At 40.4% G+C, this 15,977-nt stretch overlaps 1 long non-coding RNA gene across 1 annotated transcript; it reads left to right on the forward strand.

The window, feature by feature from the left end:
* Positions 1 to 6,167: 6,167 nt before the first annotated feature.
* Positions 6,168 to 11,345, forward strand: LOC138798671 (uncharacterized). Its single transcript, XR_011364135.1, has 3 exons — positions 6,168 to 6,459; positions 9,612 to 9,686; positions 11,120 to 11,345. It is a non-coding gene; the product is annotated as an uncharacterized lncRNA (long non-coding RNA).
* The last annotated feature ends 4,632 nt before the right edge of the window (positions 11,346 to 15,977 follow it).

Here is a 15,977-nt window from a genome sequence, read left to right on the forward strand (position 1 = left end):
AATGTATAGTGCGATTTAGAGCTAACCCTTATGGGCAAGCCATAGGAATTACACACATTCATAGGGACGTGAACTACTATCAGCAATGTATGGTGACCAATGTAGTCACAAAGAGCAATGGGTGGGGGCAAAAATCCATAATAAACATTTACCTTCGTCATAAATAAAGATCATTCATGACTAACTTGTAATTGAGAAATTAGGAAGGAAAGAGCCTTTAACAACACTTATATAAAATGAAGCAATGTAAAGTACCGGGACAGAATGTAAGCATTATTGAGAACAGATATTTGATATATTCGAAGACCAGACCTGTACATTTAATTTTGACACTAACTCTAAAAAATACATCAAGTGACTGTCACACACATCGCTTCTCAGACTCACAATGATAAGCCAAAAAGCGGTAAGCTGTTAGAACTCCACTTATGTCAACATTTATTAACTCATTAATGGCAAGGCGTTATCAAATACTTACTTCTAAGATTAGTCCATAAACGTCGATGAGTGATTTATCGATAACCATATCTGCCTCCATCGATTTGCCTTCACAGTTCTAAATAAGCTAATTGAGTGAATTGCTTTCACTCTTCAGATGTGAACATACAGAAAATGCAGAAATAACCTTGGCATATACACATAGGAACAAAAAACGATACATTTGTTATTTTGTTTCTCAAAACAATCATGTGACCCCCTAGATGCAATTGTATCATGGCCAGTGAACCTGCTTCGTAGGAGTAAGTAGATTTAGTTTGTCAGAACTTTGTAAGCCGAGGAACAAAAATAGAAATATAATCATCACTAGCAGATCACTAGTGGATTATAATAGAGGCGTTTTGGGCGGCAGCCCGTGGCCCTGAGCTCCTGGGGGGCCCATGACCACCCAAAAATACTTATACTTTCAATGGTGTACTGTCTCCTGGCTACACTTCTGCCATGATTTGCAAAAGATCACTGTTTTTTTTTTATGGCGATTTTGCACAAATCAGGACATCATGACATTATCTATGCTGTACTATGAACGCCAGGCTAGTGCTTCCATAGTTACAGTGGGGTGGGGGGGCCCAGGCTTGGTGAACAGTCTGTTTTTAATTATACTGGCCTGGAATCAATCAACTGCTGCCTCCTCCTCAAGTAGCCTCTCCTCAATAATACTGGCCTGGAATCAATCAACTGCTGCCTCCTGCTCCTGAAGTAGTCTGTTTTTAATAATACTGGCCTGGAGTCGATCAACTGCTGTCTCCTCCTCATATAGCCTCTCCTCGATAATACTGGCCTGGAATCGATCAACTGCTGCCTGCTCCTCATCAAGTAGCCTCTCCTTGATAATCCTGGCCTGGAATCGATCAACTGCTGCCTCCTGCTCCTGAAGTAGTCTGGTTTTAATAATACTGGCCTGGAATCGATTAACTGCTGCCTCCTCCTCATATAGCCTCTCCTCGATAATACTGGCCTGGAATCAATCAACTGCTGCCTCATCTTCCTCAAGTAGCCTCTCCTCCATAATACTGGCCTGGAATCGATCAACTGCTGCCTCATCCTCCTCAAGTAGCCTCTCCTCAATAATACTGGCCTGGAATCGATCAACTGCTGCCTCATCCTCCTCAAGTAGCCTCTCCTCGATAAGACTGGCCTGGACTCAATCAACTGCTGCCTCCTCCTTAATTAGCCTCTCCTCCATAATACTGGCCTGGAATCAATCAACTGCTGCCTCATCTTCCTCAAGTAGCCTCTCCTCCATAATACTGGCCTGGAATCGATCAACTGCTACCTCATCCTCCTCAAGTAGCCTCTCCTCAATAATACTGGCCTGGAATCGGTCAACTGCTGCCTCATCTTCCTCAAGTAGCCTCTCCTCGATAAGACTGGCCTGGACTCAATCAACTGCTGCCTCCTCCTCAATTAGCCTCTCCTCCATAATACTGGCCTGGAATCAATCAACTGCTACCTCATCTTCCTCAAGTAGCCTCTCCTCCATAATACTGGCCTGGAATCGATCAACTGCTGCCTCATCCTCTTCAAGTAGCCTCTCCTCAATAATACTGGCCTGGAATCGATCAACTGCTGCCTCATCCTCCTCAAGTAGCCTCTCCTCGATAAGACTGGCCTGGACTCAATCAACTGCTGCCTCCTCCTCCTCCTCAATTAGCCTCTCCTCCATAATATTGGCCTGGAATCAATCAACTGCTGCCTCATCTTCCTCAAGTAGCCTCTCCTCCATAATACTGGCCTGGAATCGATCAACTGCTGCCTCCTCCTCAAGTAGCCTCTCCTCAATAATACTGGACTGGAATAAATCAACTGCTGCCTCCTCCTGCTGCTCAACTTGTCTCTTCTCAACAATACTGGACTTAGAGGCGAGCAATCTACTGCTGCCTCCTCCTGGTTCTCGACTTGTCTCTTCTCAACAATGCTGGCCTGGGTGCAATCAAGTGCTGCCGCATCCTCCTTGTAAACTTTTTTTTCCATTATTTTTTTTTCACTATTTTGGCACTTTGATTCACTATATTTTATTAATTTATTCCTATTATTACTATTTATTATTATTACTATTACTAACTCCAGTGGCTAACACTAGAGATAAGCGAGTAGTGAAATATTCTAATGTTCGAATATTGAGTCGAGTAGTCCCCAATACTCGACTATTCGATTGAATATCGAATTCCATTAAAGTCTATGGGAGAAAAATGCTCAACACTTGGAAATCAAAATTTGACCACTTGGAGGTAACCAAGTCCACAATGACACCTCAGGAAATGATAACAACACCGCTGGAATGCATATGGGACAGCAGGGGAAGCATGTCTGGGTGTATCTAACATGCCAAAGTTGCAGTATTACACCACTATCACAGCCTCTCAACAATAAACGCCAAACACAATATAACCTCTGTATAAAGTGGAAAAAATACATGGAAACCTTCTTTCCTTTTCAGTAGTCAAAGAAATATTTTCATGCATCTCTTTAAATCATGCTGCCTATGACAACCACAGATGGCAGCGCAAGGGGGAAATCAAACAGCACCCACCGCTAACTGTCATTGTGTGTGTGATGCGGTCAGACACGTCCTCTTTAAATTTTCAATGTCATCTGCCACTTCCATATGCCCTTATTACACATAAGAGAGTGTGGGTCTCATAGAACACATAGAGTATATAGCCGTATACCCTCTCTATGACATATTAGAATGCACATAGAAAAGTAGTACCAGGCTTTTATTTTTTGCCTTGGCACACAAGAAATAGACAGCCGCATACCCTCTCTGATGTATAATAAAAATGTCCTAGAGCAAGCCACAGGCATTCGACTTTATTATGTGGTGCACAGTACGCAGAACAGTAGTATCACGCTTATATTTTTGCCCTTGGCACACAAGGAGTATACAGCCGTATACCCTCTCTGATGTATGAAAAGAATGCCCTACAGCAGGCAACAGGCGTGAGACTTTATGTTGCGCACAGCACGCAGAACAGTAGCATGACGCTTATATTTTTGGCCTTGGCACACAAGGAGTTTATAGCCGTATAGCCTATACAGACAGATACACTGCAGCCTATTCCTCACAGTGAATACACTCCAGCTGCCTGTCTGAACACATCTATGTGACCTATCTGCTTCTAGCCGGCTTAATAGCTGTGTATCTTTAAATAAATGTGTTCCTTCTATAGCTTTAGCCCTAACAAGGGCTTTTGGGGGTCTCTCCTGCCTAAAATCCCCTAACACCTTACTGTCCCTGCTACACATTCTCCCTGTCTAGCTCCAAGTCTCATCTGAAAACGAATCTAAAATCCACTATTCGATTACTGTGAAGGTCACATGTTTAGTCAGCCAATTATTTATTTTCACTGTCAGTGTGCTCCTAGTGCCTGTCCCCCCCCCCCCCCCCCCCCGCATAGTTATTGGTTAAAAAAAAAACACCAGGGAAGGTGGGAGGGGAATTAAATTTTTACTGGGGTTTTGATCGAATACTCGTTCGAAATTGAGTATTTCTAATATTGTACTATTCGATCGAATTCCTACTTGATCGAGTAGTACTCGCTCATCTCTAGCTAACACATGACCCTAAAGAAAAAATATAAAGAAAGTAGTCTAGAAGTAGCACCTTAAGGAAAGACTGGTGCACAAGACTCAATAAAAAAGCAGATTGAAAACTTTAAGATTGCTTGTTTTGCTTATTTTATATTAAAGATAGTGACATGAAAAAACTTTCATAATTATTAAGAATTCCTATAAAAACATATTTGCCTTAAAAAAAAAAACTATCAGTTTCTGGCCAGTCTTCAGATCCAGCATGGAGAGATGCAGTCCTTGCTGGCGGTATAGTTGCCAAAGTAACCATATAAAACCTTACAAGTTTTGTGCACGAGCCCTTTTCTAATTAATAGACCTCATGCACAGAACTTGATGGACTTCTGACAGTTGCCTCACATGGACATGAAAAGGAGATGTGAATATCTGGCAGAAGTTGAGCTTTGGCGGTAGCCTTTGAGGCTATGTTCCCACAACATTAAAATGATGGCAGTCTTTCTGGATGGCTGTCATTTTAGTGACAAATAACAGCTGTCTAATGATAATGGTCATGAATTTTTCTATTGTGGGAGCATAGCCTAAAAACTGGACTTATGAAAAGGGTAATGTTACCGTTAAATACAGATTTCCATTATAGCTTCTCTTACCTCAATCTGCATAAATTCATTTCTTTCATATAAAATTTTGCTAATTGGCCAATAAGTAATCTAAGAAATTGTCTATGTTGATCCCATCTGAATCGCTTGTACTTATCTGTGTCTTATGTAATTCCCCCTTTTATTGTTTCACCCCCAAGCCCCCCAAATCGCTTAATTGTACAGTTATCAACACAGAAAGTTACAAGAACCACCACGAAAGTTCCCTGTGAAGCACTGTGTCAGGAATGTGCAGTAGCCTGGTGTGAACTGGGCCTGGTTTTTGCTTTTGTGTGACACACCCAATTGCTTCTCAGCTTCCGGCAATGCAGGAGTTACACTGAGCTCTGCTAGACTTGATTGCTGCAGCTGAGCAAGTCTGTTTGATTTAGGTTTTCCTCTGCCTGTCTGGAACTTTGAGGATCAGAATGCAGGTCCAATGGGGATCCGGATCAGGCTCTTGATCCTCATAAAAGAAAGCTAAGCCAGTCTCTCGGCGCTTGCTTTTAAGGTTCACACCCTGATCCCAGCTCCCCTTGTCTATTCCTGCGATCACCGTACCTAATTCCTCTGCTTGATTTACCTGTTACCTGACCTCCCGTCTGACCTTTGACTATCCAATTCTTTACTGATTTTGTACTGTGTTGCCCGTTTGGTTTGGCTTTTTGACTCTCCCTTTGTGTTTGTTCGTCTGTCTCGTTCTGTGTTCACCTATACCAGAGCACGGACCGCCTTTGTGGTTGTCTGCAGCTACCTAGGGCCATTTGAGGCAAGTAGTTAGGGACAGTGGGTGGGCTCAGCCTTAGGGCTAACTGTCGTGTCTTATCCCTACCTCCCTGCCCTGACACACTGCTGTTTAATGTGTACAATTTGCAGTCTCTGATGCTGAACACAAAGCTAAAGCCACTGATTCCAATCATTATGAATGTTTGATAACTTTTGAACCACAAGATATATTGCAAATCTGTTTGCAACAATCGATTTCTGAGACAAGTGTGGTCTTTTTTAATATGCTACATGACCATTTAATTTATTGTCCTTGATCCAATATGGATCTTTCAAGATGATGGCCATGTTCCGGACATGGCCTAAAAGATAGCACCCCTCACCCATTACTTCATGGGGTACTCAGAAATGTAATTTTCCCTTTTGTTTCTACAATAAAAGGTTCTCCTGAGACTTTTGATATCCATAAAATAACCATAGACTTTTTATTAGTGAAGCTCATTTATTTAACATGGACTGTGTAATGTAAAAAGGTTATTTAATTTCTTTCTGGAGTTTCCTAAGTACTGGCTACCATTATAATATGCTTACAACCCACTAAAATGGAATTTAAAATATTAATTAACAAAGCAGCAAAAGAACTAAAAGCTTGGCAAACATCCAGCTGCAGCTGAAACCAGACAAACACAGGGCGGTCAATAATGTATTTTGTGCCAGAGGCAAGCCTTTATCTAGCTGGCTGGAATTTTCCAGTGTGAATAGTCCACCCAGCCTGCAGGGAATAGAAAACAATGCTGTTCAAAAATGTATTCCACCATTTGTTGATATCCTAATTATGACAACCATGCAGATGCCATGATCTGTTAGCATCACGACCAATGGGGACAGTCTGCCAAAAGGCAAAAGGAGGGGCAGCACTCTTCCTATAAAAACACAAGGCAGATAACTGTGCTGACCAGTTTTGTTTTTTCTCTGCCGGATCCTAAAGTGTCACCTTTACATTCAGACTTCAAGATGTCCTTCTTAAAAAAGGGTGCTGGAGTTGATTTAAATACAAGTGACCTAGGTAAGCAATGTTTACTTGTCATTTATATAAAATCACTTTAAGTAGAACAATGAGAGATTTTCTTTTTTTTTTTTTTTTTACTTTAACTGTTTTGAGTACCTAAAAATATTATTCACTAAGTTTAAAACTAATTTTTCTATAATCCTTGGTCTGGGATTAAGCCAGTGATTGTTACTATGGTCTGGCCACATATTGTCATTAAATCCTTTGTAAAGAAATTGAAGTGAAATGTGTACATGCATTAAGATATTCACAATTTAGTATACTAGACATCTGTAGCGGTGTAAAATTGACATTTACTGGTCTGAATGCTATATGTGAAACTTTAGTAAGAATCTGACAGAAAAAAATTGTTAAAAAAGTCCATGAAATTACTTATGAACAGGAGTGGTCTCTTAAATTTCGCTTCTAATGGAGAATTGTACAGTAAATTTGGCACTCTCTAAACCCTCTATATAAATTAATGGTAAAAGTCCTAAACCGCCAGTTTTATGGGTGCAGTACTAGAGATCAGTAAAACTCTTAGGTTGTGTGGAGCTATAACACAACCTTTTGTAGGACTCACCAAAAGTCTAATGTGTCATTGGGACTCCTAAATGTCCTCGAAAAAAGATGTTTGGATACAAAAAAAAAACATTGAACGGGCCCAAACCTTTGTTGCTGTCAAAAGTATCTTTTTAAGCTTGTCACCATCATCACAATGAAAAACCTATATGTTTGGTGGAGCTATGTGCGCACATTTATGGTGATATGGGGGAAGATATTTGCTGCAGAGACAGCTACTGTATGTCATGTGTATCGTCAGCATTCTTATTGCTTCATACAAAGCAAAACTTATCCGTGCTTGTATCCCTCAGGCTGCCGACTCCGTATAGAGGAAGTATTCTGCCCAAGGACTGCCTGGAAAACATGGATACAACTATGGCTGTATCCATGTTCTCCAGGCATTTTCTAGCTGGTCCTCGGGCGATATCCTCCCTCTGCACATTGCGGGCAGCCTGAGGGATACAAGCACAGATAAGTTTTGCTTCGTACAAAGCAAAACACATCTGCTTTGCTCATCTCTGATCAGCATACATGTCATAGGTATTGTTCCATATTTTGCCTAACAACTGAATTATACAGTGATTGAACTCTTTGGTAAACCAGGGGGTCTATGCACATTATGGGGTCTCTTACGTGTTCTATTAATACAGTATAAGTAGTCTAGCCAGTGTTAGTGTCATGATGGGGCCTGCAGTCCCCCTGGAATGGAAGCCTAGTAACAACTGCATCCCCTACAGCTTTACCCCTATCTCTTTATCAAACCTTAATGATCTCTGCCAGCTACTTGAAAACAAAACATTAAACCACTGACACTACCTACACCTGCTCCACAGCTTTAAGAAACTCCCATATAGAGATGGAACCACTATCCATCATGACTTGAGATTTTCATTACAGCTGAATCCCACCCCAAAACTGGTCTTCAAACATTACAAAAAATTACTTCTCCCCAAACCAGACAAGACTCCACCATACATATCCCTAGAAAGAATTAAACCCAACAACTTTGACCCAGAAATCCAGACCTCCTTCCAAGGAGGATGGCAGGGGGACACTGAGGGACACAGGGCACTGGAGGGACACTGAGCCTCCCTCTGCCATCATCCTCTCCAGCAGCCACAGCCCGCACAGCTCTGGGAGTCGGGTTGTGACATCACCATTTTATCCAGGAAGTGAAGCCTTGATGCAGTAGTAAGTGCAGGGAAAAAAAAGCACTTCATAAGCATTTCCTGTAGTAAGTGTATATTGGGGATTTATATAACTTTTGGGGGGCAATACAATACTTTAATAAAAATTTTCACCTGACTTCTCCTTTAAGACCATCTGCCCTGACTGACTCAGTTACCCCTATTGGTCTTCCTCTTACTTACTACTCACCTCCTATAAATCCTTTAACAAGCTTCTCAGCCTGCAATTGATTCTAGCAGCTAAATCTCTAATCCCGCTTTACTGGAAATTCACAGACCCATTGCCAGTTCCTCACTGGAGCCAGAAGTTCTCGCAAACATATATACTATAAGAAATTTCTCACCTGAATTTTGTAACACTACTAAAATTCCATCTAATCTGCTCTCCATGGCCAGATTACTTTGCAACTCATCCAACTCCCTAATCTCATTATCTAACTAAAGGCTCCATTACACTATATGATTATCGGCCTTATTCAACTGATATCGGCCATTACGGCCGATAATAGTCTTCTGTAATAGAAGACAACAAACTGCCGAAATAAACTACAGTATGTCAGCTGATCGTTGCAGTTGCTTGTCTTTCAACATGTTGATAGACAAACAACTTAGAGCATTATGCTGCCGTCGCACTGCGGAATAGGAGTGGCGGCAGCAGACCGCGGCTATCTGCTATGGACAATCTAGTGATCACGCAGGCAGCCCCCCTCCCCCGCAGATTCCCGCGGCCCCCTCTACACTCACCTGCTTGCTGCCAACCTGTGTAATTGTGCCGGCAGCGAGCGGGGAATGAGGAGCAAACAAGCCCTTACATCGCTCGTTTGCTCCTCTCCATTGCCCCGTGTAATAGGGGCTTAACTCTACTTATAAGCAACTCCATTCCACATACAGTCTTTACCCTGGACCCAATAGAAAACCCCAAAGCAGAAAATGGTTCAATGCTATTCTGTGGATAACTCATAAGTAAATTTTATCTGAAATACCCCTTTAAGCTTCGCCGTCATCATGAAACTAAAGTGCACTGTGTGTATAGAGATAATAGCTCTAGTTTGTGCCCTAAGGATTCATGTTTTTTTCTTTTTTTTCCCCTTTTTTTTGTCTAATGATTTTTAATCAAATACAAACACACCTCTATCTGGGTGAATGGGGTTTCCAGTTTATAGTTCTTCCACTCATGTCATGCAATTGCATTGTATTGCATATTAAAAATGGTATGAACTTTGTATGGTTATAAAAATTATGTAATTTCCCAAAAAAAGTTTTACAATACATGGAAAACAGTACTACTCGATGCCCCACCTATTTGATTGCAATTTGCACATGAATATGTACACCAGCCATTTGCTTCTCATTGGTAAAAAAAATTAAATCTATGCTTATCAATTGGACATATTGTAATCTTAATCACTTTCTTTGCAGTGAAACAAGGAAAAGACACAGTGCAGAACACAGCTAACCAGTGTGTGCAAGAAGGTCAAAAAATTGCTCAAGAAGGTAAGTAATCTCTGAGTGTGTGTACACAGATGTGTAATGAATAATTTCTGACAAGTCAAACTTTATTTTTAATGACAGAGAGTCATTAAAGGTGAACTATCAGCAGGTTAAACAAATGTAACCTGCTCATAGCCCCCTATAGTGCACAGGATTCCGAGGAGGAAGGTATATGTCTCACCTTCCTTCTCTACACAGTTCTGATGCTGTTAGCAGTGTAATCCTAACCGTTAAGACCACTGCCCCGGCCCCACTGCCTGCTCCTTCTAATGATAATCAATGGAGTGGGCGGGCCAGCTCATGCGATGGGGGCGGGGCAGTGCTCCTAACGGTGCTCTGGACCAAGGATTACACTGCTAACAGCACGGGAACCAACTGATAGCCCCCTATATTGCACAGGACGCCAAGGAGAAAGGTATGTCTGTTACCTTCCTCCTCTATGAGGGGCTATCATTTTTAGAATGATTATTTAGAATGGAATCAGACAAAAGTCCCAGCATCATATTCTTGGCCAATGCAGATTCACGATTCTTCACTATCTTTTTCATCTAACCCTTCACACTCCATTGTTGCATTTCAACACATTGTAATTTGGTGTCTTCTAGTTAGGTGCTAATACTTGTTTTTCATATATATTATTTTACATATCTTTTCATTTCATTTAGCTCATCTCAGTCAATACTGATGTGTTGACATCTCCCTTGGTCTACCTGTATATTTCTCTTTAATAACCTTTCCATTTTCTTTATATTTGCACTATATTTAACACACAGCGAACTGGGAACAACCACAATCTTCTATCAAATTTTGTGTTGGATTTCCATCTTGAAGAAGTTTTAATCCTTTCTATTATTTGATTTGACTGTTCCCTTCTTATGGCATGTTTTCTTTCAATTCACCAAGTCCATGGCTTGGTGAAGTCTGTAAGAACCCTTTAAACTACCAAAATTCCATATTAGTCTTGGTCTGTCCTCTGCTATTGCATATTTAAATCCTTAATCAGCATTTTGCCAACTACAGTATACACATTTTTTTCCTTACAGGAAATGATCACAAACATTTCCACATGGCACATTTCACACTTGACAACCCCTATTAAAGTTATAATTCTTACCTATTCAGACTTTTCAATAGTCTTTTTAGAAGACAATGACAGTGGCAGATTAACTGATCATTCCCACATGTGAATATACACCATAAAGAACATACTATATACACAATATACACTTCTTTGCATATTCATATTTTCATAATAATTAAAATTAGAATATCTGGGCATAACTACCTGTATACACTGTTTATCCATGAATAAAAAACATTAACAATAAACACATAAATTAGCTTTGCCTGTCAAAAATCTGAATAAATGATAAAGCAGGGCAAAATTTTACCATAAGCATTTTATGCATTTACCAATTAGTTTTATTAATTTTCAGCTGTAGACAAAGGATGCCAAGCTGCAAAAGATGCTGGAGACAAGGCTGTCGATCAACTAAAGACTGGAATCAAGTTTAAGTGAAGACCTGACCAATGTCTTAAGGGATTTATCCAATGTATTATCTTTCATGATTGAATAATATATGCTGATTGGTTATATATATTTTTATTAACAGCCTCAATCCCTTTATGTCCAATAAAAAATAAAGTGTTGAACAATTGAAATCATGTATGTTTTGGTTTTTTTTACAAAAGGGTTTAAAGGAAATGTTTAATCAGAAAATGCTCTATTGTTTAAATCAAGTTTTTATGTTAAACATAATTTTTTAAGTGTCACTGTCGTGAAATTTTTTTTGCAGAAATCAACAGTCCAGGCGATTTTAACCCCTTAAGGACAGAGCCTGAAATGGCCTTAAGGACAGACACAAATTTTATGAATATGACCTGTGTCACTTTATTCATTAACTTCGGAATGCTTTTATCTATCCGGCTGATTCTGAGATTGTTTTCTCGTGACATATGGTACATTACATTTCTGGTAAATTGGAGTCGATACTTATAACGAATCTTTATGAAAAACCCAAAATAACGTGAAAAATTGTGAAAAAATGTATTTTTTAAACTTTGAAACTTTTCTGCTTATACAGAAAATAGTTATGCCACATAAATGATATATTAAATAGCATTAGCAACATGTCTACTTTATAATGGCGGTATTTATTAAACTATTTTTCATTTTTTTCAGACACTAGAAAGCTTAAAACATTAGCAGCAATTTTCCAAATTTTCCGTAAAATTTCAAAGTCAGATATTTTTAGGGACCTGTTCAGGTGGCTGAGTTCACACTACGTATATTTCAGTCAGTATTGTGGTCCTCATATTGCAACCAAAACCAGGAGTGGATTAAAAACACAGAAAGGATCTGTTCACACAATGTTGAAATTGAGTGGATGGCCGCCATTTAATGGCAAATATTTGCTGTTATTTTAAAACATCCACTCAGTTTCAACATTGTGTGAACAGATCCTTTCTGTGTATTTTATCCACTCCTGGTTTTGGTTGCAATATGAGGAACACAATACTGACTGAAATATACGTAGTGTGAACCCAGCCTTAAAGTGTATTTGAGGGGACTGCATGTTAGAAAGCCCCACAAAGCACCCCATTTCAGAAACTGCACCCCCCAAACTCTGCAAAAGCACATCCAAAAAATGTTTTTAAACCTTTTGGAGAGTCATAGAAATAAAAGTTAAGTGTGCAAGAAATTTGAAAATTTTTATTTTCTGTGCAGAGATTTTATTGTAATCCAATATTTTTCATAGTTATAAACCTACTACCAGAGAAATGCACCCCAATATTGATTGCCCTGTTTCTGCAGTTTATAGAAATACCCCATATGTGGCCCTATTGCATTGTTTGACGCAACCACAAGCCTCAGACATAAAGGAGCAACTAGTGAATTTCAACGCCTCCGTTATATTTGGTCATTTTTGACTGTACCACTTCAGGTTGGCAGAGGCTCTGGGGTTCCAAAACATAAAAAACACCCCTAAAGGGACACCATTTAGAAAACTACACCCCTCAAGGAATGTAAAAAGGGGTGCGGTGAGCATCTGGACCCCACAGGTGCTTCACAGATTTTCAGAACAATGTGGCGTGAAAAAAGAAAAATGTATTTTTTACACTATAACGTTGTTCTTGCCTTCAATTTTTCATTTTCACAATGGGATAAAAGGAAAAAAAAAATAGCGTGTAGCGCAGTTTCTCCCGAGTACAGAAATACCCCACATGTGGACATAAAGTGCCAAGCGGGCGCAGGACGAGCCTCCAAAGGAAAGGAGCGCCAATTGGCTTTTGGAAGCTGAATTTCACTGCAATGGATTTCAAGGGCCATGTCGCATTTACAGAGCCCTCGTGCTGCCAAGACACTTGAAACCCCCCACAAGTGACCCCATTCTGGAAACTACACCCCTTAAGGAATCTAACAAGGGGTGCAGTGAGCATATGGACCCCACTGGTGATGGGCACAAATGTGGAACAATGTTACGTGAAAGGGAAATTTTTCATTTTTTTAACTTTCACGGCACAAATGTGCCCGTCATCAAGGGGTCCATATCCTCACTGCACCCCTTGTTAGATTTCTTGAGGGGTGTAGTTTCCAGAATGGGGTCACTTGTGGGGGTTTCCAGTGTTTTGGCAGCACGAGGGCTCTGTAAATGCGACATGGCGTTCATCATCCTTTCTGGCCGAATCCAGCCTCCAAAATCCAAATGGTGCTCCTCCCCTTCGGAGGCTTGCCTTGCGCCCACATGGCGCTTTATGTCCACATGTGGGGTATTTACGGACTCAGGGGGAATTGCTCTACACATTTTGTGGGGTTTTTTTTATCTTTTAACCCCTTGTGAAAATGAAAAATTTAAGGCTAAACCAACATTATAGTGTAAAAAATGTAATATTTCATTTTCACGCCACATTGTTCCACATTTGTACCCGTCACCAGTGGGGTCCATATGCTCACTACACCCCTTGTTACATTCCCTAAGGGGTGTAGTTTCCATAATGGGGTCACTTGTGGGGGGTTTCAATGGTCTTGGCAACACAGGGGCCTTTTAAATGCAACATGGCCCTCGAAATCCATTCCATTCCACATCCAGCCTCCAAAAATCAAATGGTGCTCCTTCCCTTTGGAGGCTTACCCTGCACCCGCATGGCACTTTATGTCCACATGTGGGGTATTTTCGTAGTCAGGGGAAATTGCTCTACACATTTTGTGTTTTTTTTTATCTTTTAACACCTTGTGAAAATGAAAAAAGACAAGATCAATGATTTAGTGTAAAAATTAAGCAGGGTCAGGTGTGTATAGTGCACTACACTATACACACACCTGTTCTGGACCCCTCAGCTACCTAGCTGAGGGGTGCAGAACCCAGCCGGACACTTTTTAACTGTTAGATCGCTGTGATGGGCCGGCCGGTACTGGCCGGCCTATCTCGGCGATCGTGGGGGTAGCACCGGCGCCATTTTTGTTGGGGACAGTAAAGCCTTTAAGCCTCTTCAAGAGAGTCCATGTGGAGCCTTAAAGGTAAATTTCTGTTCCTTAGTATTCTTACTACGTACACAACAGTAGCTCTTAAATGTAATCCACTCTCCCCCCCCCCCCCCCCTTCTCTTTACTGTAGCATAGTTTGTTTAGAAACACTGGAATGACTGCAATAGCAGGTAGACTATGTTTAGGGTACACTTAGGCTTGGAGCTTGAATAGTCTCTTTGTTAGGTTACGTTAGGTGAGTTGTAGAAGTGGTGACAGGGTTAGGCTACCTAGAGGGGCTGACCAGTATGTAAGGTCTTTTGCTAGAAAAAGGTCTGTGATTTAATAGACAGGCTGAAACGCGTTGCCAATAAAATACCATCTTGAGTCACGTTGGTGTACCAGCCTTTGACTACAGCAGCATTTACACTCTGAACGTCTTCCTGCGCTAATTCTTGTGGGGTCGATTTGGTCCTGATGATCTGCGGCCTATCACTTGCACAACTTTTGAAGGTGAGTGAGTCCAACTAGCGATTGGATAAGACACACCACCTTTTGATTTTATTGCACCAGGAGGTGCCCCTCTTTTGTTCTTATCTATTAATTCAAAGTAAGAAAATCACCATTACTGTTATTTAGCGGTTCTACATGTTGTTACTTAGGGTTTTATATTTAAAAAAAATTAACTTCTTTTGCTTTCTTTGCAGCTTGCATTTTATTTCAAATTGTTACTGCTTTTATTACCTTTTAGAGATTTTATTAAACTCTTCTTAATTTTAAAAACTAAAGCCTCCTATTAGTATTTTTTTACTTGTACCTTCAGATAGCTGCTTTTAATCCAAGATCTGTCCTGGGGTCCGTTTGGCAGGTGATGCAGTTATTGTCCTAAAAAACAACTTTCAAACTTGCAGCCCTGTTCCCAACTGGAGTATCTGTGCCTTAACTTTGCATCACCCCTCCGTCCCTCCTCCCCACCCTCTTCATCATTAGGAATGCCACTGGAACATTTTCTCCTGTCTGAACATTGCACAGGTGCCTTAACGATCCAGCCCATGTTCAGTATTCACACAGCTAAAGAATAGGAGACAATCTGCCTGGAGCATTCCTAATGATGAGGAGGGCCGGGAGGAGGGACAGAGAGGTTGTGCCAGCCTAATACATACACAATCTAAGCCCCAACCGTTGGGCACAGGGCTGCAAGCTTAAAAATAGTTTTTTTAAGACAATAGCTGCATCACCTGCCAAACGGACCCCAGGACAGATCTTGGATTAAAAGCAGCTATCTGAAGGTACAAGCAGTTTGAGGGGGGGGGTCAGATTGTGGGTACAGAGTCGCTTTAATAGTTTGTTACCTATAGGGTATGTTCACACAATATATTTTGTTAACCGCATTTTTGTATGGCAATCATTTTGAGGCATAAATACAGTTGTAAATGAAGACCATGATCTTCTACATAAAGAAATATGTAGCACTGGATGTCTCTTCAATCCTTCAAAAAAATCTAAACTAAAATAAAAATTATTGTTGTCAATGGCAGATAGAATTAGACTGACAAAAATGGTGTTGCCCCAGGCATTGTATGTTGTGCGTATACCCCTATGTGATAAGTGCTTTAAACAATTAAAAGCCATAATAAGAAAAGAAAAAAAAAAGAAAAAAAGGGAAAAAAACAAGGATAAAAATGGACTATCCAGCATTTGATAGATTGGAAAAAGAGGAAGTATGGGTTAGAGGAATATCAGAGCAAGTATAAGTTTGGCAATATTTGGGAGGTTTTAGAATCAGGACAGCTTAAGAACATAATTTTAGAAAAATATCCCATTGTGGA

This window comes from Dendropsophus ebraccatus, chromosome 8 (assembly GCF_027789765.1).
Source record: "Dendropsophus ebraccatus isolate aDenEbr1 chromosome 8, aDenEbr1.pat, whole genome shotgun sequence".
Taxonomy (NCBI): Eukaryota; Metazoa; Chordata; class Amphibia; order Anura; family Hylidae; genus Dendropsophus; species Dendropsophus ebraccatus.